Here is a 14,037-nt window from a genome sequence, read left to right as displayed (position 1 = left end):
GTGAGCTTCATTCTTTTTCAGTCTTTTGAATTTTATCTCCACTGACTGTGTATTTTCAAGTAGTCTGTCTTCAAGCTCACTCATTCTTTCTTAGGCCCAGTCAATTCTGCTATAAAGAGACTGATGAATTCTTTGGTATGTCAATTGCATTTGTCAATTCTAGAAATTCTGTTCGATTCTTTCTAATCGAATTTCAATTTCTTTGTTAAATTTATCTGATAGGATACTGAATTTCTTCTCTGTGTTATCTTAAATTTCTTTGAGTTTCCTTAAACCAGCTACTTTACATTCTCTGTCTGAAAGGTCACATATCTCTGTCTCTCTGTGATTGGTCACTGGTGCCTTATTTATTTTATTTTGTGATGTCTTGTTTTCCTAAATGATCTTGGTGGTTGTGGATGTTAGTCAGTGTCTGGGCATTGAGGAGTTAGGTATTTATTGAAGTCTTTGAAGTCTGGGCTTATTTGTACTCATCCTTTTTGAGAAAATTTTCCAGGTAGTATTCAAAGGGACTTAGGTTTTACGATCTAAGTATCTGTTCACTGCAGTCATATCTGCCTTAGGGGGTCACCCAAAGTCCAGTAATGCCATGGTTCTTATAGACTTGTAGAGGCACAACCTTGGTGGTCTTGTATAAAATCTGGAAGATTTCTCTAGATCATTAGACATACTCTTGTTCTCTTCCTCACTTTCTCCCAAATAAATGGATTCTCTCTATGCTGAGGTAACTGGAGCTGGGGAAGGGGTGACACAAGCACCCCTGTGGCCAATACAACTCAAACTGCACTGGGTCAGTCCTGAAGCCAGCACAGCACTGGATCTCACTCAGAGCTTGTGGTAACCACTGCGTATGTTTGCTCAAGGCCCTAGGGCTCTACAACCAATAGCTGGCAAAGCCAGCTTGGCTTGTGCCTTTTCCTTCAGGGCAGTGATTTCTCCCTGGTCCTAAATGAGTCCATAGCTGCCATCTGTGAGCCAGGGCCTGGAGTCAGGTACCTTAGGAGAGTCTACCTGGTGCTCTATTCCACTGCAGCTGAGCTGACACCCAAATCACAAGGCAAAGTCCTCCCACTCTTCCTTCCCATTTACACAAGCAGAAGAGTCACTTCCCACGGACACCACCACCCCAGGCCTGCAGTGAGTACTGTCTGGCTACTACTGATGCTCATTCAAGGCTCAAGAGCTCTTCAATCAGCTTGTGGTGAATGTTACCAGGCCTGAAACTCTCCTTGCAGGGCGTCAGGCTCTTCTTTGGCTCAGAGCAGATCCAAAAATGCTGTCCAAGAACCAAGACCTGGAATCAGGGACCCCAAGAGCACACGTGGTACTCTACCCCACTGTGGTCAAGCTGGTAACTAAGCTGCAAGACAAAGTCCCCTTTATTCTTTCGTATCTTTTTCCCAAACAGAGGAATCCTTCACTTTAGCCATCACAGCTAAGAATGTGCTGGGTCACACCCGAAAGCCAGCACAGCTCTGAGTCTCATTCAAGGCCCGTGGCAAGTACTGCCTGGGTAATGCTGCTGATTATTCAGGGCCCAAGGACTCTTTGGCTAGCTCGTGATGAATCCTGTCAGGACTGGGTCCTTCCTGTCAAGGCAGCAGGTTCCCTTCCAGTTCAGGGTGTGTTTAGAAATGTAATCTGGAAGCTAGGGCCTGGAATGGAAACCCCTGCCTGGTGCTCTATCCTACTCTGACTGAGCTAATGTCCAAGTTGCATGTCAAGGTCCTCTTTTCTCTTCCCTCTCCTTTTCTCAAGTGAAAGTAAGGAGTCTCTCCTGGAGCTGCAAGCTGTGCTGCCTGGGGTTGTGGGAGGGGTGGCACAAGTACCCCGGTGTCTCACTGGTTTGTGTGTCTCTCAGGTCACTGGCTCTGACCCTAGCACAACACAAGGACTTGCCACAAAATTGCAGTCCTTGCAGCCTAGACTGACTTTCAAGTTTGTTTAGGACTTCAGAGTACTTTGGCCCCATGGTGGCAAGACTTGTTGGAGCTCAGGTTCCAACTACTGTGAAAGATAATTCCTCTCTGACTAGGGTTCATCTAGTTGCTCCCTCTGTGAGCATTGGCTGAGTTTTGCCTGGTGTTGCTTTCTGCTATGATAGTGCACCACTGAGTCCCAATGCAGTGCCCCACAATCACTGCTTTCTCCCTCCCCCAAGTGCTCAGATTCTGTCTGTATGATATGTGGCTGCTGCCAGGGAATTAAGGGAGTGATGGCATCAGAAATTCAATATTGTCTTTCTTCCTCTCCTCAGTGCCTCTTTTGTTAATATGAAGTTAAAACCAGATACTGTGAGCACTCTTCTGATTTTCTGGTTCTTATGAATATATATATATATTCATGAATATATATATATATATATATATATATATATTCATGCCAGTTATATATATTATATAACTGGCAACCTCCAGTTCTCATTTTTGAGAAACTAAATAGTAGAAAACTACTTCATCTGGAATCTTACAGAGGTAGTCAACCACTAGTTGGGAAATGGACTATATGAAATTTAAAATCTATATGTCCCCTTATGTTTTGCATCTAAATGAATTACCATAAATTAATTATTTAGCACTGTATTGCATTTCACAAAATAGGTATTTATTATTAGCATCACTCTAATACAGGGGAATTTGAGGAAAATATAATACAAACTCCCTTTATTCAGTATTTAATATCAGCATTCTCTGTGTGTGGAAAACAAATGAAGAAGAGAACAATGTGTCTTCAAGACAGGAGCAACCATAGACAGAATAACAGGCTTGAATGAACTTTGATCTACAGCAGAAGCCTCCTGCAGCTACCGACTTCACAGAGACAGGGAGGTAATGAGATTCCTGGAGAGGAACACTGCAAAGTAGGTAGAGTCATTGAGCCCAACACAGTTGCTGTGCATTAATTTTCAGATAATGGAGCATAACTAAAATCAGTACAGGCTGAGGGCTGCAATCTAGACAGCTTCAAGTTTAGAAGCCGTCAGTGTAACATGAAGAAGAGTAGACGATGCTCAGTGCCAGAGAGTTAAAAAAAATCCTAGGCAGCAGTAATCAATATCAGATGTGTTGCTATAGTAAACTTATTAACTGTGTTTTAGAGTGATAAAATTGTATAATGAATATAAAGATATTGATTCTAAATATAAACACTATTTTTGTGTAGTGTCTTACATTTTTCTAATGGAAATTTCATAGGATAGTTGTTTATTTATTCAATGAATATAAATACAACTCAGTATTTGCTATGTGTCAAGAGCTAAGCATGGAAACATAAACAAAACCACGTCCCTTCCCTCTAGGAGCTCAGAGTCTACTTGGTGAAATAAAACATCAGTGATTCCAGAAGAACACGAAGAGTACTGCACGAGATGTTAGGGATATGGAGAAGATGGCCTTACACGGATTAGACTGGGAAAGGGGTTTCAAGAAAATATTTTATTCATGAAACTATCCTTGGTCTCAATGTTTCTCTCAGGAGGTAAACTACTTTTTTGTTGATTGCACTGCCAAAATCTGAAGGAGACCTATATTTCTAAACAAAGCTTCTGTGTTTTTTTCAGGGCAACACAGTTGTGTTTTGTGGTAGACTCAAAATTATCATTGAGAGATTCAGATACTCCATGAAAGATTTATATAGATATACATATTTTCCTGTGGCAGTCTTAAGAATTAATAAAAATGACTCTAACTGGACTATATCAATTATTCCATATGCCAATTATGCCCAAATTGTGAACCACAGGGAGGTATTGTGTATTGCATGTTTATGTATAATAATGTACATTTTTTATGTGTGTATACACACAGGATACTGAAATGAAAGTGGATCTGAATATTTTCCAGGCCAGATGTAGGGTAGTCTTGTTGGGAATGAGTATGCAATGATGACAAGTCTTAAACCCCTTTCTTCTTGAAGATGGATTAAACAAAAGATTTATTTCCAATGAATCAAGTTTAGAAAGAAAAGTAGCATTACAATAGAGAAACCTGGCAAAAACTAACACTAATCAGTAATGTCATGTGGATATCATGCCCATCCTGATATAATATAATGAGAAGAGTGCTTCAGCTGTTTGGTACTTTTTTTCTACAAACCTATAACCCCAGACTAATCATGAGAAAACTATTAGACAAATCTAGAATGATGGACATTCTTCAGGATACTTGGACAGCACTACTTAAGATTGTTAGTGTCCTGAAAAACAAGGAAAAACAGCAACTGTCACAGACCAGGGTAGCCTGGGAAGACATGCTTCCTAAATGCAATGTGGTAACCTCAGTTGGATCATGGAACAGAAAGAGGATATTAATGGAAAGGCCAGTGAAATATAAATAAAGTATGGAGTATAGTTAAATAATCATTACCAACATTGGTTATTAGCTTTGACAAAACTTAGTTTATATCACATTAGCGTAATTTGCAAATAATGGGGAAAACTGAATGAAGGATGTACAGGAATGCTGAACCATTTTTGAAATTTTTCTGTAAGTCTAAAATTATTTCCTTCCCTTTCAAAAATTTCCTTGTGGGGAGATACCAAATCTACCTCGTGATTTGCCTTCTCGCTAATCCCTGGAAATCAACAGAATACAATGGACTTTAGAACTTTTACCAAGTGTGATGTGAGCTTGAAATCCTAGAATTGTGGCTCCTTTTATTCATGGCAAAATTCAGAAACATTTTTCTGGTTCTCTGAGCTCCACTTATGCATTGGGGATAAAAATTGATAAATTGATAAATCATATTTTATCCTTAACATGTTTTAGGAAGATTACATGAGAGTAAAAATATACAGTAGAGATACATGGTGGATTTTTAATAAATAGTAATTCTTTCTTTATATATTCTGTCAGTAGTACCCTCTGAATATCAAGGTAAACCATTAAAAACATTACAGGACCTAATTGGAGACCTTTTTTTTAGCAATTAATTAATGAACTCCTATGTGTCTGGCACTATGTGTGTTCTGATGATAAATGATTAATAAGCAAACTTAACTATTTAATCAGAAAGCCCAGCAGAAAATGAGTCAATAAAAACATGAAATTAAAATGCAATAAATGCAAAGGCTTTGAATAAGAAAATGTGTGAAAAATAATAGAAGAATAATGATGTCGCTCACAGAGTCTACGACTCAGTAGAAGGCGGCAAGGAGGCACGCCTCTCTTCTATCTATTTCTCTTCCTCTTTCTTCCTCTCTCTCTCTCTCTCTCTCACACACACACACACACACACACACACCCCTCTGTCTTCCCAAACCAATATCTGATTCCATTCTGCAGCTTCTGAGTTGGTTAATTTTGACAAAGAAAGTCAAAACACGTGGCCAATTACTTCAACTATAATAAATTATGGTTTAACCTTACTGGTATTTATAAACCCTAAATTTAAGGTCGCATAAGAAAGAAAGAAGTTTTCAGCAACTCAAAATATATTTTCATATTCAACCAATATGTGCTAGCAGGTTGATTTATTTCAATCACACTTCTGACTTTAGAGAGGCTGTTTTGAAGAAAGGGGTTGACAATTGCTTCTCAAAGATGAAGAGAAGAAGAATGCATCAGGAAAGCAAGTAGAGGCCAGGAAACGAGATTCTGGATATGCCAGAGGGAAAGGTGCGGGCAGTGTGATCACTCATAATAACCAGCCCCTTCTTTCTGGCTTTAATTATTTTCTGCTAAGTTCTCCTTCACCCGCCTTTTGCTCATTTTACTTTAGTGTGTGCTTGGTGTTCCTAAGGAAATACTATTTTAAAAGCTTGCTTGCCCATCATTTCCAACAGCTAAATTTGTTTCTTCCCATGGGCCCTCCGTAAACTTCCTATCTTCTCTAAATTCCCATACTGATTTATCATTCTGCTTCTCATGTTCCTTAAAGCTTTTAACCTTGAACTGTCATCGCTCAGATATATGTACCATTTCCTCTATGAGACTTTACCTCTTTAAGATCAGTGATCATATTTTATATGTCCACATCTTTCGAGATGTTTATCAAATTGCCTTGTATAAGGTATACATTTTAAAAAGGCTTGAATTAATAAATTTGACATAATAAATGTTTATCCATAGATATTTTTGATTATCACTAAAGGAACTTATTTCTACAGCTATAATCGGAGTGTTTTTCACATCAAAAATCATTAAGTTTTCTCTAATAAATATGTTTTATTCAGGCTGTGCTTCCAAATTGGACTAAATAATGTTTAAGATCACAAATATGGCTACCTTGAAGTTAATAAAACTTCTAAGAAAGTTAAGATTTAAACAAAAGATTTAATCCCTAAAGGACTGTAAAAATGTACAAGATTCTTTAACTGACAATTATTTTATAGCAGAGCTCTGTCTATTGGTTTCATCAATGAATCTAGAAGCAGTAGAGATATGATTAAACATTGAAAAATTGCAAATGAAAGTTACTTTAATAAATACAATCATATTGTTATTTAATATGCAACATTGGAATGTTAGCAATATGCATTTTACTTATTAATACCTACGTGAATCTCTCAAACTAGTTGTGGTGTTTTTAAATTTTAGATTCAGGGGGTACATGTGTTTGTTTATTACATGGTCATTATACGTGTAACAGTGGGGGGTGGGCTTCTAGTGTACCCATCACCCAAATTGAACATTGTATGCAGTAGGTAATTTTTCAACCTTCATCCCCCACCACCACCCTTCCCCTTTTTGGAATCTCCATAGTCTATTCTTCCCTCTTTATGTCCATGTGTACCTGTTGTGCTCCCACTTATAAGTGAGAGCACCTGATATTAGATTTCCTGTTTCTGAGTTAGCTCATTTAGGATAATGACCTCCAGATCCATCCATGTTGCCTCAAAGAACATGATTTCAGAGGAATAAAATTAGACTCCTATCTCTCACCATATATAAAAATTAAATCAAAGTATTTAAAAACCCAAATGTAAAACCCCAAGCTATAAAAATCCTAGATGAACAACTAGGATTAACTGAGGAATTAACTTACTTCTGATAGAAGCCTAATCCTCAGAAAACTTGTCATTCAAAATAATCAATACATACCTGTCTAAACAGTGGTCCTCTGGTTGCTTACTATATAAAGAGACAGAAACAAACCACTACGTCTAGGGTACCTACCTCTCTCCTTTCCTCTTTCCTTCTTTTTTGACCTATTTTTGTTTCCTACTCTTATCCCTTTATATCTCTCAAACATGTTGTCAGTATGTACGGTGGATACATTAATATTTTGAAGTAAATTGATGATGGGATTTCATTCTGGATGTTATCATTTGAGAAGGTACTTGGCAGTATTCTGATCCACAGAGAAGAAGAATGATTGATAAGGCTCATTTATTTTCTCTGATCCCTCCTGAAAAGTGCTGAGACAACTTTTCCAACACCCTTGCTATCCTCATGGCCCATACCCAATATACTTCATCTGAACATTGCTGAAAAATAGGCATTATTTTTTCTTCTGCCATCACTTTGTTCTGAATAGTATAAAAATTTTTTGGTCCATGAGTCTAGATAAAGAATTCTTCCAGTTTATCCTAGCGGAAAAAATTGGCAGAGAATTCACACTCTACTTTTACCCTCCTAATTTGATATGAGGCTGCTAATAGAAACATTTATGTAAATGATACATATTAGCAACTGACCTTGAAAAATAACAACATTTCCCACCTACAAACAAGTCTCCACTTGGCACTTTACTAGTGATAATGATCCAGAACAGGTGTTAATTCTCAATTTGCAGGTTCATTATGAATCTGTTAAAGTTTAGAAGTTGAACATGTCTCTCATGTGATTCCAAATTTTGCCATTTTCATCTATATAGTGGGTTTATGTTCTCTTACTTACAAAGAACATATGCTCTGCAATGGTAATGTGGTCCATAACATATTCAGTATTACGTAAACATTCTTTCTCTTGAAGCATTTACCTACAAATGTGATGTATTCTCAGCTCCCCTCCTCATTTTAAAAGTTCGTTTAGATGACAAACTGTGGATTTCTTTAAAACGTTTTCACTTTTTCCCATGTACTTTTATAAAAGTTTGCACATCTTTTTTGTGGTGTACTCCGAAGAGCGTTTGTTTCTAACAGCATAGATAAATAAATTGCTGCCCACCTCAATCATTTGTTTTGTTTTCTATGGGGCAGATTAATCTGAAAACAAATTAGTATTAGTTATGAAAGCTTTCTCAAAAATCAAAGTGTTATGTATTCATAAATGCACTGTCCCTTTGAAATGGACAACAGTAGGCACTGATAATATTTAAATACAGTGATTAAATTTTTCTTCTTAAAAAAATAGGTTTTCTTCAGGATAAGTCAGAGAAAACATAATAAAGTTACCTGGTGAATCTTCAAAATGTTGGAAACCAGAAATCTTACTGGAGCTAGTGAGAGAAGTATTTGAGCTTACACTGAAGTATAAGAATGTAAGTGTACTAGAAATATCATTTTCAACATGGAACATAAATAGAAATGGGCAGAACATATGAGAAAGCCAAGAATATTAACGTAGATACCAAGACTAGAATTCCTGTAAGTAAAAAACATAAATGAAACAATTTGAGGAAGTAAAAGTAAACAATTTAAATATGATTACTTTTACAGGAAAGTATTTGGAAACTTGAAATAGTCTCATATATTTTGTTATTTAAAATCCATTTTAAATATGTTGAAATCAAATTAGAGTTTACCAATTAGTTACAGGTATCTGAGAAACTATCGCTGGAATGCCAGAGAAAAGAAACAAGAAACAGAGCCATCATGTATTAAATGTCTATGGTGTGCCAGATACGCCTTTTAAAACTTCTGCATGATTTTTCCCAGTTAACCCTCACAAATAGCCTAACAAGTTAAAATGTTGTTATTTTTCAGATAAAATAATTGAAAATTTGAAAAATTTGATTCATGTACCTATACCAACACAAGCACTAAGTAGTGAAGCTAGAATTTAACTCATCCCTTTCATACTCTATCATTTCATATGTTTCTCAGAGGAACCTCAGTGACATCCACTTGTGCAGAAATATATGTGCCTGCTTGTAGGAAGGATTTGAGCCTGCAGTAAGGAGCAATCTAAAGTTATTTCAGTTGGAGTGGCCACGAGGCAGAGACATTAGATTTTTTCATGGTTATTAATTGCAATGGGAGGAAGAGCTGCTACGTTAGAGGAGATTTAGTTTAGTAAGAGCTGTTTATGGCAGAGAAAGCAAGAATGGTGTAGTAAAGAGTCTGCAGAGACACTAAGTACTTTTTCTCAAACACATTTAACTCCCAGATAAGAGTGCTAACTAAAATGATAAAGTATGGTGTCCAGGCAAAGCTTATTGCTTGAGAAGATGCAGTTTAAACATGTTCTCTCAAGTAAAACTTGGAAAGACCATATTTTGAAAATGTTTGTTTGCTTTCTTGTTCTAATTGAATATAGCAAGTGTAAAAATGCCTTGAATTTCAAGGCCCGAAGAAAGTCAAAATAGCCTGAAGACTTTTGTTAATACAAAAGCTGATGATGTTTGTAAGAAATACAAACTCATGGCCCTCATAAAATAAGTTTGAGGCCAGAACCTTGAACTTATTATATGAGAGCCATAAGGTTCTATTAGTTTTTTCCAGAGAAACAGAACCAATAAGATGTGTATATAGGCACTGAGAGCAAGAGATTTATTATGAGAATTGCTTTGTGTGATTATGGAGGCCAAGAAGTCCAACAATATGCCATCTGCAAACTGGAGAACCAGGGAAGCCAGGGGTGGAGGGTGGGGGTAGTGGGGAGCTGGTATAAATCCTGGAGGCTAGGAACCAAGATCTCTGATGTTCAAATGTCCAAGGGCAGGAGAAGATGGATGTTTCAGCTTAAGGAGAGACAGGAAATGTATCCTTCCTCCACCTTTTTGTTCTATTTAGGCAGTAAAGAACTGGGTAAGGAACTATATAGGTGAAGGTGGATTTTCTTTACTCAATCTAGTAAATCAAATGTTAGTCTCCTCCAGAAACACCTTTACAGACACACCAAAAATAATGTTGTACCAGCTATCTAGGTATACTTTAATCCAATCAAGATGACACATAAAATTAACAGTAACAGAAGTAAATAGAGAAAAGAATGTTCAATAATAAGTGTGAATATTAGAAGATTGATTATGAAATAATAAAACTCTTCCAAACGTGGCTTACAGATGTCCTGCCTCAGGAACTAGAAGGAGGGTAATGCCATTAATAGAGCTCATGTGACAAAGCCATTTTCTAACTCTTGTGCAGTTGGCATCTAATGTAATGAAAGGTAACTCTTCCATCCAACTACAAAGTTCATGGACAGGTAAGACATTATTTGGACAACAGGTTTTAAAATTTGATTATGTATGGAATCTCCATTTTGAGAACTTTGGAATTCTCTAGTAATGTTGAAACACCCACCTTCTATGAACCAACATTTCCACTCTTAGTTATCTACACTACAGAGAAACTCATACACATATGCAAGAAAAAAATTTCTGATTGTAGAAAATTGAAAAAAACTTGTGTTCATCATATACACACACACGCACATTATATATACTATATACATAGCTATATAGTGTGTATATATAGTGTAGTGTGTATATATAGAGAGAAAGAGTGTGTGGATATGCAGTGTGTATACACATATAGTGTGTTTATAGTGTGTGTATATATAGTTCACTCACTATATACACAATATATGTATATATATTACACACACACATGCTGAGACAGACATTACCAATTTCCTCCAGGAATGAATTTACCTCTAGATGAGGCATATATAGGATTAAGGTAAAATACAAAGGGATTTTATAAATGTTCAATTATACAGATGTTCTGGGGGAGGCACAGGTTGAGTCTTTGGGAAGCAAACATTGATTCAGAATTTAGTGTGCAGGATATTTATTAAAGAGTGTCCTTGAGATAGACATCTGTTGAAGGGAAGGGAAGGAAGCGGAGGAGTGCAAAGGGAAAAGTTAAAATGCAATGCAAGCCCAAAGGCAGTCTCAGCTGACCTTATGAGGATCTCTGTTGCTAACAAGGTCCATCAGGTTGGCTATTTATAGCCCAACCTGAAGTAGTCATTGGATACTGGCTATTCCAGAAGGGCCTTCCTTGCAGAGAATGGGTAACTAGAAGCTGAGGCAATTCATGAAGGGGCTGACAGCTGAAAACTCTCTCAGCGGACAACTTCTGGTAACAGCTGGCTCAATAAATTCTTCCTTTGAAAGAGAACTACGCTCAATTCAATAAACCAAGTCAAAGACAAATGAATAATAAAACTAGGAATAAATATTTGCAAAGAATATGGCTCACTAAGGGCACATTTCCTTAGTACATAAAGATCTCTTACCGCTCATGAGAAAAAAAAATAAATCAAATGATCTAATAAATACAAAAATGAGCAGAGAACATAAACAGGCTACTCACTGCCACAATAAACACACATGGACATGTGCAAAAATAGGTAAATGACCATTAACAAAATGATATAATGATAAATCTCTGAAGGAAAAAGGACAACTTAAAACTATAATTAATTAAAAATCTTTGTTTAACAATTAAAAAGATATACTCTGTTAGCAAAAATATGGGAAGTATCACAGTTGTATATTGACATATATTGTTTAAAATGTATGAAGAACAATTTAGCACTACATACCATTTTATTAAGTTTATATTCTTGACCAAGAAATTTTCCTTCTAAAAATATATCCAGCAAATATAGTCACATGTATGCATAGGAAATATTCATCTGATCAAATTTCATAGTGTAAAACAGAAAACAAATAACAAAAATATCTAATAATATGGAACCTATTAAGTAAATTACCCTAGAGCCACACAGTGGAACAACATGCAATCATTTAAAAATAATATATCTCTTTTAAAAGTATAAAAAATTAGAAGAGACACTTCTAGTGAAGAAAGAATAATAGTAAACACTGTATATAATGAACCATTTTTGTAAGAAAAAGTTGTCTCTATGTAAATACTCATTCCTCTCACACACACACACACACACACACATACATGGACACTTTATACTTGTTTCTTCACAGAATCTCAAACCTCATTGGAAGAATACATCATAGAGAGGTAATGCTGATTTGAGGATAAGGATTAAGAACTCAAGGTAAGAAATAATCAATTTACTTTCAAAATTTGATGTCTAATTATTTTCCCTCTGAATAATTAAAATTTAATTATTTTCCCTCTGAATTTTAAAATAATTTAAAATTATTTTAAAATCTCTTAGGTTTTCCAGTGATAACAAATAAAACTGTGTGAAAGACATATACCAAAATCCAAATGCCTTCCTTAATATGTTAGTGAGATTTTTAGTTGCCTTTTTTTTTTGCAATGAATATGTTATTTCGATAAACAAGAATACAGTTATAAAAATAAATGATCATATTTTCCAAATTTAAATTATTAGAAATTATACAGTTTGAGGTATTAAGGAAGTAATATGGAAGTTTTGCCTGTGTTTCATGTTTCTTCAAATTTTACTTCAAAGCACATTTTCTATATTTGATTCGACAATTTTCTTCATGAAAATTAATAGAAATTTTATAAACTACAGATGCCTAAAAAGAAGAAAAATTCAAAGCTTTTATAATACCCGCCAATAGGAAATGACCAAAGCAATCATATTTTTCTTGGTAGTATCTTTTGATGTGCATTTGCATGGGTGTGTTTTTTGTAAACAAAACAGGGTTATATGCATTTTAAAGTTTCTTTATTGCAAGTAATCCATCATAAATATTTTAATGTTTTAATATTTTATAATCTGTTCAAAATATAACCTACATTTATGTTTCTATTTTATTAAAATGATATTTTTGTTTAATTTGGTTTATTTTTGAAAAATCAAATATTTTGTCTTTTGTATTAAGCTGTTCATATTTAAGGGGATGTTAATTATTTTACATGCTTCAAAAGAATGTACTTCGACTATTTAATGACAATTTCTTGCAAAGAGAATCTTAAGGAATAAGATACGATAGTTACATCTCAAGTAATGGCCTAGCAAATTCAGTTCAACCTTAGCAATCACACACGAAAAAAAACACAATATGAAAGTGCAAGAAGGTAAACAACTCTTCTATGGAATCTACAATGAAAACTACTAGGTAACAAACCCTTGTAATATTTGAAGGTAGACCAACAAAAGCACTTCAAAACAGTTTGAACTCATATTCAGTAAAATGATTTCATCTCTGAAAATGAGCAGGCATACAGAAGAGTTTGGGGACTTGGTTTGCATTGCATGGGATGTGCTGATCCACTGCCATGAAAAGCTTTTGGGCATGTATTCTAGACATTAAATTATGGTAATTGAAATGGGAAAATGTCTGTAGCCTTTCTCAATGTGTTTGGGTTAGTTGCACATGAACATCTGCTTTCCCTTTATAACCCGAGACTGGAGAATAGCATCAATTTGCAGGCATTAACAACTTCTGCTCACAAAACAGCAGACAACTCTCTGTTGGAACACCACACCATATAGTCTGCTCAGGGAACAGTCTCTAAGCACTTACACCAGTATCAAGTCAATAAATGTACTTGCTAAAAAGAAAAGACATCAGTGTTCAGCCATTTTGTGTGAATATTTCTTTCTTCCTCTTTTCCCTTCTCCCATCCTTGAGTAGATGGAAAAGTTCATGTTTGTGCCATTTTAAATCACGATTGATAAGTTATTAAAACTATAATGTTTACACTATATTGATATGACTCAGAGTTCTCACAACCTATTCACTCTACTCCCTAGAGAAAACCATGGTATTGTTTCAGATCCTTTCTCTGTATAAATTATAAAGTATTATTTCTGTAACTAGCTTTTCCCATTCATATTATTGATATAGGTGTGATAAATGCAAGCATAGTAAGTATATCATGTCAAAAATCCATATGATTTCATTTAGGTATATAAAGTAATTATGTAATTGTTCTTCTGTAGAAAACTTTTTGCTAATGTAAATGATATTCCAAATATTAAGGACAAAATAATTTCAGTTTTATAAAAAATATTTGAAGAGAAG

This window comes from Macaca thibetana, chromosome 9 (assembly GCF_024542745.1).
Source record: "Macaca thibetana thibetana isolate TM-01 chromosome 9, ASM2454274v1, whole genome shotgun sequence".
Taxonomy (NCBI): Eukaryota; Metazoa; Chordata; class Mammalia; order Primates; family Cercopithecidae; genus Macaca; species Macaca thibetana.
Note: the sequence above shows the minus strand (reverse complement) of the source record.